Source organism: Macaca mulatta, chromosome 4 (genome assembly GCF_049350105.2).
Source record: "Macaca mulatta isolate MMU2019108-1 chromosome 4, T2T-MMU8v2.0, whole genome shotgun sequence".
NCBI classification, from domain to species: Eukaryota; Metazoa; Chordata; class Mammalia; order Primates; family Cercopithecidae; genus Macaca; species Macaca mulatta.
This window is the reverse complement of record NC_133409.1, coordinates 41,006,942-41,016,718: the sequence shown is the minus strand read 5'-3', so window position 1 is coordinate 41,016,718 and position 9,777 is coordinate 41,006,942. Positions and strand designations below refer to the sequence as shown.

Genomic DNA, 9,777 nt, shown 5'->3' with positions numbered 1-9,777 from the left:
CTAAATGCAACATCTTACTTGGAAAAAAACTCTCAAATATGTTAGCAGCACTTCGTTTATTTTTTAGTTCTTTTATTTTCAATCAACTGCATTTGCTACATTGATATTATAATGTAGTCAGTACTGGCCACATAATTTGCAGATTCTAGTGCAAAATAAAAATGCAAGGCCCCTTGTTCAGAAGTTATTAATGATTTCAAGATGGTGACAGCAAAATGTTAAACCAAGAATGAGCCCTTCTGAGTGTGGAACCCTGTGCAGCTGCACAGGTTGCATGCCCATGCACCAGCCCTGAATGTGGCTTCCAGGAATCCTAAGAGTTCTGTCACTCAGCTTTACAAAGAGCAAATCAATTTCACTTCCACAGAAGGTAAATTAACTCTATGAGGTTAATGAACAGCAGTGAGTCGTATCTTGTGTTACTCATGCAGGATGGATAGGAACGGCCAGTCTCTTATCAGGTATACACGGACCTCTTCAGAGACCCTGTATGTCCCATGAAGGAGAGACAAGTTAAGAAATGCGTTAAAGTTTTGTCGATGCTATGATTAAAAGTAAGACTATGTCCCTACACATGTCAAAGTTATTTTACATCATGTTTGATATAATAGTTATAGTTAATATCATACTATTAGAAGACCATGAGCTGGTTGGAAAGAAAATTTATTGAGACCCCCTTGATTGACAGTTGGTTAGAAATGTAATCAGAATGTCCATTTGGAAGCAGAGAAAGGATGGACTGGGGTAATCTGTTGCTTGTAAGTATTTCTGGGTTTTCAAGGGGCAGTGGTGGCATGGAAGGTAATGGAATTTGCAAGAGCAAGTACATAAGCAAAGTGGGCTATGTGTTAGGGAGAGAGAATCTCTGGGTGATCCCCAGTTTTCATATGTATAATCAGGCTCAGTCAGCAACAAGCAGACAGCTGCCATCAGGCTAATAAAGGATGTTCTGGGGTCTTGGGAGCATTGGCTTCCCATCCCAGGTGGAGATATTTACTTATTCTGACTTGCCACAAGGTCAGGTGCTTGCCCCACTTTGCAATAATTTAGTCTTTGGCAAAGCAAATATTCTGGCCTTAAAAGCCTTGAAAAAGTCCAGTTTAAACATATAATTTCTTGCCCATTCCCTGTGGTATTTGAATATAAATAAGACATTTGATGTGATGGGAACAAACTCTGAAAGGAGAACAATTTAAATCCAAACTGCCTCTTAGTTGGTAATATTTTTTAGGAAAAGCATTCTATTCAAATAAAAAAGGAACAAATAAAGCAACTAAATCTATATTGCATTTTGCTTTGGAAAAATTAAAAGTACTTTCTTACTATTTCTCATATATTTAACCTTTTAATGTTTACAGAATGGTCCTTCTAGGGCATTCTATACAGGATGCCAGTTTTCATTTCTGTACATACTCATGAGAAACTATGCAAGTTCATGCAAAAGTTTTCTATTATTTTCTCTAAAACTACAAATTTTGTACACAAAATACTGAACTAATCACTACTTTAAAAAGGAATTTAATGTTTTGATGCTATTTTAATTCTAATATGTGTGCTATTCATTGGAATTATGTTCCAATTTATTCATGGACCTCTTTGGCCCTGAACTTGAAGGCAGTCCTTTCAGCACAATTTGGGCATTGCAGACTACAGTAGAATACTATAGGAGAAGCTCTGAAATGTAGAAATTTGCTTTGGTTGACATTACCCCTAAACAATTTTTAGAGCTTCCCCAATATTGGAAGAAACTTTGTGTGCTCCTCGTTGTAGCTCAGACACTAAACTGAGTATTTCACTTGCACATACTCCTGGAAGCAGCATATTGGAGTAAAGGAAATGTCGGTGATAGAAACACAGAGATGGGTTAGAATTCAAGCCTTTACCAAGCCTTACCAGCTGTGCAATCTTTAGCAAATGATAACCTCCCTATAACTCAGTTTCTTCATCCATAAAATGCCACTGATGCAGCCTTTGCTTTTATAGTTTTTGCAAAGGCAAAATAGATGTGAGTTATCGAGTACAGTGTTTGGACCAGTTTAGGTGCAAAGAAAATCTGAATTCCCTCCCTTATCTTTGTCCTTTGTTTCCATGTCATTATTCCACATTACCTAGTAACTGACTCTACTTAGAGCCTAGAATAATTAGGCATCATTAAATACATTTTGATTGGAAAAATAAATTATTATCTGGATAGCATTGTGGTTAGGAATACAGATTTTGAAACCAGACTGCCTGGTTTGGAATCCAAATACCATTTGCTCAGTGGTGTGACTTTGTGAAAATTATTTAACTTCTCTCATCCTGTTTCCTAATCAGTAGAATGAGTACAATAACAATATCAACTTTACAGGGTTGCTGTGATAATGGAGCCACTATGTGCCTGTTATATACTAACAGTTATATTTCTATTAGCTATTTTTCTTCTTCTAGTCATAGTAACAGAACTATTTGACTTATTTGTGAAAAGCTGAGCTAACAAAACACCAGTTATATCTGCCTGTCTGGTAAGCCCTTTAAAATACTTCCAAAGGATAAGCAATAAGCCAATGATATACAACATCAATTGCAGGATTGAAGAACAAATCTAGGATAAAAATAAGTAGGTATATTTTTCCAGTTGTCCATCTGATGATCATTGATCAACTTTCTATATTGAAATTAAGCAGAGGCCACAGCAAGAGGAAATATTGCTTAGAGACTGCTCAAGAATCTCAAACATTCTGTTTCAGATAACTATGGATTCTTTTATTTGATGTGTAAAAAGGAGATTTTGCTTTATTTTCCACATTATGTCTATTGCTGACTCAGGGCACAAAGAAGAACAAATTGTGTAATTTGAGTTGAGAGCAATCATTTTTGCAGTTGTTCTTTAAAAAAGGAAAAAAATCCTTCACATAATGAGCCAAAACTTGCCTAGAGATCTGTGTGCTCTGCTTCCATTGACGTCACTTGGAAGTTGTGTGGGCAGAAATTGGCTGACTTCCTCCAGCATGTCTTTTTGAAAGTTGAACATATTGAAAAAATGCACCCTTCTTATCCCAAACTACAGTATGGAGAAGAACATCATAAACAAATTTTCTGTTTACGTTCAAATGAACAACTATAAAATTCTGAGAGCCACATTTGCAAAGTAAACCCTCTTAGTGTCCAGTAAGAGGAAGGATGTCCTCTCTATTTGAAAAGAGAATCATACGGTGTTACAGCTGAAGGGGCTTTAGAGATGATATCGTTCAATCAGATATGGAAGCTGAAACTCAGAGTGAGATTCAGGAACACTCCGAAGGTCAGACAGGGCCCAAGGCTGGATTAGAACGTAGGCATTCTGCTTTCTAGTTCATTGCTCAGCTCAGGACAAAGGGATGTGTAATAATCATTGTGTCTGCACATTTCTCTCTCATTATATAAATCCCAAGCACTGAGGCAACTGTCTGTGAAAACTAGGAATTTTGTGTGTACAGTAAAACTACCAATTGCTGTACTTACAGTAAATAAGCATAGTGCACTGGAATTGAATAGATTGTGGACACAATTGGAAGCTCATAAAGTGCTGCTGCATACAGCTGCTCCCCGGGGTGTGCTACCGGGTTTCAGTTTGGAGCTTGACTTGTCCACCTAGAGCTTTCTCAGCTCCATGTGCTCTTCCAATCACTGAGAGGCTACCTCTTGGAGACAGGAAGAAGAGAGTACCCTAATTCCATCTCAGCTTCCACTCCTTTCAGGTTTATCCTTACAAAAAAAGGTCTGTACTCATTCAGTCATCTGTTATGAGCTGGGCTGTGGCTTTCCACCTATTGAAAACATTTTCAAATTCAATTATTTTAATAAGGTACCACTGTCTTTATTAAAATATGAGTAATTACAATTTCCCCCACCAAGATCCCATATACACAACAGTCAATAGTGAATAGATGAATCATATAGGAGAATGCCTAAATTTATATGCCCCTGAGTATACATTATTACCTATTATTCAGCTAGTTGTGTAAATTTAACTCCATAGGAGAAGCCTAAGTATGAATGTAGAGTTTTTCTATTTCTGCTTTGCTTCATTCTGCTTCTTCCTAAAGAGAAGAATTCTTTATAGGTAGAAGGTCATCCCTTCTGTGGCCAGCCAGCTCAAAAACCTTAGCAGTGGTTGTTACTTTAATTTCTTTGGTAAACATCTGTGATGGTCACATTTCTAGCAGTTCTGTAAGTGGAAGTCCGACGTGGCATTCAAAAATCTTGGTAAAATTTTAGAAGGGCCAACAGCATTCAAATTTATGGACCAAAGAACCAGCTATTGAGAGTAAAAGATATCGCACCAATCTAGCATAGCTGCTCCAGTTGAATGCTACCTAGGTACTGGACAGGGGGCTAGGAGAATCTGCCATGATCAACATTGAAACAACTGAGAGCTCCGAGGCCAATCACATATTCTGTTAATTGGAAATACTGAGTGTGTCAGTCTATCCTATACATGAGAATTTTGAAAAAAAAAAAAAATACAGAATAAGGAAATTATCCTAAGGACACATAGGAAAAAAATCACTGTTATGGCTAAAAGAAGATATTTAAGATTTGGTTCCTAAAATAGGCAGCAAATAGACATGCCTTTCAAGACACAGGAGCAGAAAGACATGAAAAAACAGAAAAGACAAAAAAAATTAGGATGAAAATCAAGCAAGAATTGGGTAAAATAGGTTAGAATAGAAAGAACACTGTAAGTGCAATACACTTATCTGAATTATCATTGGAAATAATGAAGGTCAGAATTAATACTATAGAAAACTGGATCAAAGACGTAGAGAAAACACTGGAAAATCTTCAGGAATGTAGCTAAAAAGGACAAAAAGAGTTGAGAACAAAGATGTAAAATATAGTAGATATAAAAGACACTATATTAAAAACCCACCTAAAGTTTGCCAGTATTCCTAAAGGAGTATACCTATTTAAGGAGCAATGACCAAGACATGGCTAAAGAAATATTTTTTGCACTAAAAAGATTCACGTGCTCAGATTAAACATGCTCACTGTGTCCCCAAGATATCAAATTTTAATAAAAAAGAGAAGGTTTCATGCTAACAAACTACCTCACAGGGGTCTTCCCTTTTTAAAAGATAATGTTTGTTTGTTTGTTTTTTTTAAACCAGGATACATGGGGGAAAAGTTAGCTACAAAGGAACCACCTCAGACTAACTTTAGACAGCTTGTTTACAACATTAATTTCTTAAGGTCAGATAGAGAAATAACTAGAATTTGAAGCTTAAAAGGGTGTTAACAAAGAATTGTATACAACACAGAATTCCAGAAGTTATACAAGGAAATAACTAGAATTTTGACATTAAAGGATGTTAACAAAAAATCATATACCCAGACAGTTGCCATCCATGGCATATGTAAAGACAATAGAAAGATTTTGTCATATGTGCAATGACTTTGAAAATATACTACTCATGGATGTTTCTTTAAAAGCTTCCAAAAAGATCTATATTTTAAAATTAAAGACAGAAATCCAAAACTACTATAAACAAAATTAGAAATCCAAAACCAAACTATTATATTTGTATTCTTATTTCATAAATAAGAATTACTATTTATATATGAAGCTACACATGCAAATAAATATAACTATCTCAATGGCAAATGGAGGAGTATATAAACAGGCAATAAGGAAAAAGACACACATTTTTAATAAGCCACTTTAGAACATGTTTAATCATACAAGTAATCACAGAAAAACTAATTTAAGCAAAATTATTTAATACCAGTTTTTAACTTATCTAACTGCAAGGTTACATATAGATCTCATATGTATCTATATCTGTATCTATATTATATATACATAATAACCTATATATAGACATATATAACTTTGCAGTTGGATAAGATACATCTAAGTATACATAAATACACACAGATACATATATATAGACATTACCCAGGTTTCAGGAAAAATGGCCATCTTATTATTATTGTTAAGATGAAAATTGTAGAACTCTTCTGACACGATGTATTAGTCTGTTCTTATGCTGCTAATAAAGACATACCCGAGACTGGGTAATTTATAAAGGAAAGAGGTTTAATTGACTCACAGTTCCACATGGCTGGGGAGGTCTCATAATCATGGCAGATGGCAAATGAGAACCAAGGTGACATCTTACATGATGGCAGGAGAGAGAACTGTGCAGAGGAACTCCCGTTTATAAAACCACCAGATCTCAGGAGACTTGTTCACTACAATGAGAGCAGTATGGGGGAATCCACCCCCGTGATTCAATTATCTCCACCTGCTGCCTCCCCCACACATGGGGATTATTACAATTCTAGGTGAGATTTGGGTGGGGACACAGCCAAACCATATCATATGTAATTTGGTAACATGTATCAAAAATCTTGAAAACATTTAATACATTTGCCACTTGAGTTTTACTTCTAGCATTTGTTCCCTAGGAAAGAATAATAATTTGTCCCTAAATTTATCTATAATAATGTTAATGCTAGGGTTCTTTATAATGCATGCAACTTAGATATCCAATGATAGGAAATAGATTAAATAAATTTTGTATACAAATTTCTGGCCACGCTATTTATGCTTTATAGAAAATTTTAGTTAAACGTCTGTATTTTTTAAAGAAAGTATATAATTTAAAATTTTGTGAAAAGTTATTCTCTCTTTTCAAAATGACCAAAATTGATCTATGTTCTATGGGTGGTAGAATTATGAGATATTAATTATATGTTATGTGCTGAGTAATTTCTAAATATTCTATAATGACATATATAACTGCATTCTTTAAGATAAAAAAAACAGCATTCAAACAAAATATTCTATCTCTGGGGGACATGATTATAGGTCGCTATTGTCTTATATTTTATAATTTAACATATTTTCCAAAATTTTCACAGGTACTTTTATAAAATATAAAGAAAAATAAAGTTTGTGTTTTTTCTGAAAAACAAAAAAAAATTTTCCAAGTTCAGTTAGGTGAATTAGTTCATCAACTAGTTATTAAAGTGTGTAATAAATTTCTTCTGGGGTTTACATGAAGTCTGTTGGCAGACAATGAAAACTACAATCTGCAATTAGTGTAGTTTTTAATCTAGTATATATTACTTTCTTTCTCCTTGCGAAAAAAAAAAATGCCAGTTTTGATCTGGGCAGCAATGTGCCCGGCTACAAGTAAGACATGTTTTTAAAACCCTCTTCCAGCTGTGAGTGACCATGTGACATAGTTCAAATCAGTGAAACATAAGAAGTGGTCTATAAAGGCTTTTGCTTTTCCTGATATAAGGAACAGACATGGTTTATTAAGCCTTCTTCCCTTCCTCATGCCTTAAACCTGGATGTGATGTCTGGAACAGCAGTAGCTGTCTTACAGCGCAAGCAGTTCAAGGAAAAGACCAACAGACTTGCAGAGATGCTGGCCCTGACATGATCCAGCTACCGAATCAGGGCTGGTGGCCACTGACTTTAGATCCCCGTGAGAGGAATGAACCCTTGTATGTTTCAGCCACTGTGAATGAAGAGTAAGTCGTGGTACTGAATGGCCTCTGACTTTGTTTATTTGTCAGGAAGCATTACTAAATTTAGTGCCTAAATTGAAGTAAGTGGTTCATTTCAAATGCCTAGTAATACCTACTTTTCTTTTTAGGCTGTCTCCATTCAACATTTATTCTTAATTGTCTAGCCTTATATTGTTCAATTTTGTTAGAATCTTAAAGCCTTCTGCAAGTTGGTGAGATCCACCTGCTGAGTAAATTATCATTTTTCTCTGTTGCTATCAGCTCCCTGGCTACCTTTCTCTTCTGCATAGCTCAGTTCACCTTCATGGGTGTCTTTAACATGACATGAAAATAGGGCCATTCGCTCTGCCGTCTGCAGTAGGCAAGGAGCTTTGAAAGACAAGCACACTAATGAAAGTAGAAGACATTGACCCTACTCTCAAAAAAATGTGAAAGTTAGCTGAGAAGATGAAACACACTGTCCCTCCTTCCTCCACCTAAACACACACACACACACACACACACACACACACAATGAGAAGGCACTTCTGAAGTTTCAGATGAATTCCATTCAACAAGCACTCTCAGAGTTTCTGCTTATGCCAAGCATTGTGCCAGGTTTTGGAGATGTGAAAGTGACAAAGACATGTTTCTTACCTTGGAAGGCTACTGTGTGGGTGGGAACACACCTAAAGTTGATCATTGTGGCAGTGGACCACTGAAAGCGATCTGATGGAGATGGCTTAGGGTTCTGTATGCATGAGAGAGGTATCAGAGTCTTTCCTGAGGAAACCACATCTGGAAAGAGGAGGAGGTGCTAAGCTTGATTGGAGAGTGGTATTTCAGGCAGAGGAAAAAGCATAAATAAACACACTGAAGAGATGGGGGATGGTGGACAACAAGTATTTAACTATTGCCTCCACAAGGAGGCTCAGAGATGGAGCTAGAAGGAAGGAGCAGTGGAATTGTGGAAGGCTTTGGAAAGCATACTGAGGACCTCTTGGGTAGTCTGAGGTTTGGTGCGTTGAACATTGACTTGGGAGCCAGACTGATTTGGTTTGATTCTCAGCTATACCATCATTTTTTGCATGCTTAGGCTAATTTTTTTAACCTCTCTGCATCTCCTTTCTTTCATCTGTAAAATGGGGACAGTAACATACACTTTACAGTTGCAACAATATAAGTTGCAAGGATCACAGCAGTTATATGTAAAACACCTAACACATTAGCAGGCATATAGTGGATACCCATTAAACGGTAGCAAAGTTTTGAAGCAGAAGATTAGCCTGGTCAGATAGGAACAGGTGCAGAAAAATAGATCAAGGCTTTGGGTGGTAGTGCTAAAGTTATGAGGTCTTACAGAGTGCTTAGGAAGGCATTGGCCAGGCCAATCCTAGGCAACTATGGGTTGGAGTAGTTATCTTGGGAACCAAGGGAGGTTCTTTTCTTTTCTGGCAGAGACCCAGTCCTCAACCTGTTCATGTATGAACAAGTTTATAGGAACCAAGGCTCATACATGTTAGCTCTACCTCCAGCCCTAATCCACCTTGCTACTTGTGCTTTTCACTGGACTGAGTTCATCAGTACAAGGAGAATAGGCTGTTCTCTCCCCACCTTTTCATATACCTGTTGCTTGGCATGTTCTAGGCTCAACCTCTCTAGAATTGTCCTCTGTTTGTTTGACAGCTAAATTTCTTGTAAATAGCATTGAGTTTGCAGCTAGTCACACAAAATACACCAAATGCAGAGAAGGATGTGAAGAAAATTGTGAGGCATTCTCAAGACGCCATTCACAGAAAATAAGAACATTGGTACAACTGAAGAAGAAGGAACCCTTGGGGCAGATTTCAGGAGACCCTAGGGTGAGCTGGGGAGTGTGATGGAATGAGTGGTGGTGGAGGAGGAAGTACAAATACAAGGCTGTCTCTTTTATTGCCCAAATCCTCCTTGTATTCTTTTCCCTTTCTGCCTTTTTTCCCTTTGCCCCTCCAAGAACACTCAAGCTAAAGGCTTAGCAAGCCCTGTCTGTACACAACAGAAGCCTTTATTTACAAGTAGAAAGCTCTGCTTGGTCCTTTAAAGTGTTTTCATGAGACCTTATTTCCATTCCCAGGTTACAATGAGTCTACTTTTTAGCCAATATTTCCGAAATGTTTTTGCCTGAAAGCACATTTAATTCTCATCTTTGCTGAAACTCCTACAGGCCTACCAGCACTGAACTTACATTGGAAAAAGGACTTTTTGGTGGGGATGTTAAGGAGGAGTGTACTAGTTTACTGAATTAGTCATAGA

At 36.8% G+C, this 9,777-nt stretch overlaps 1 protein-coding gene across 1 annotated transcript in view; it reads right to left on the bottom strand.

The window, feature by feature from the left end:
• PDE7B (phosphodiesterase 7B) overlaps positions 1 to 9,777 on the bottom strand; it is a 333,398-nt gene that overhangs the window by 280,755 nt on the left and 42,866 nt on the right. The window lies entirely within an intron of this gene.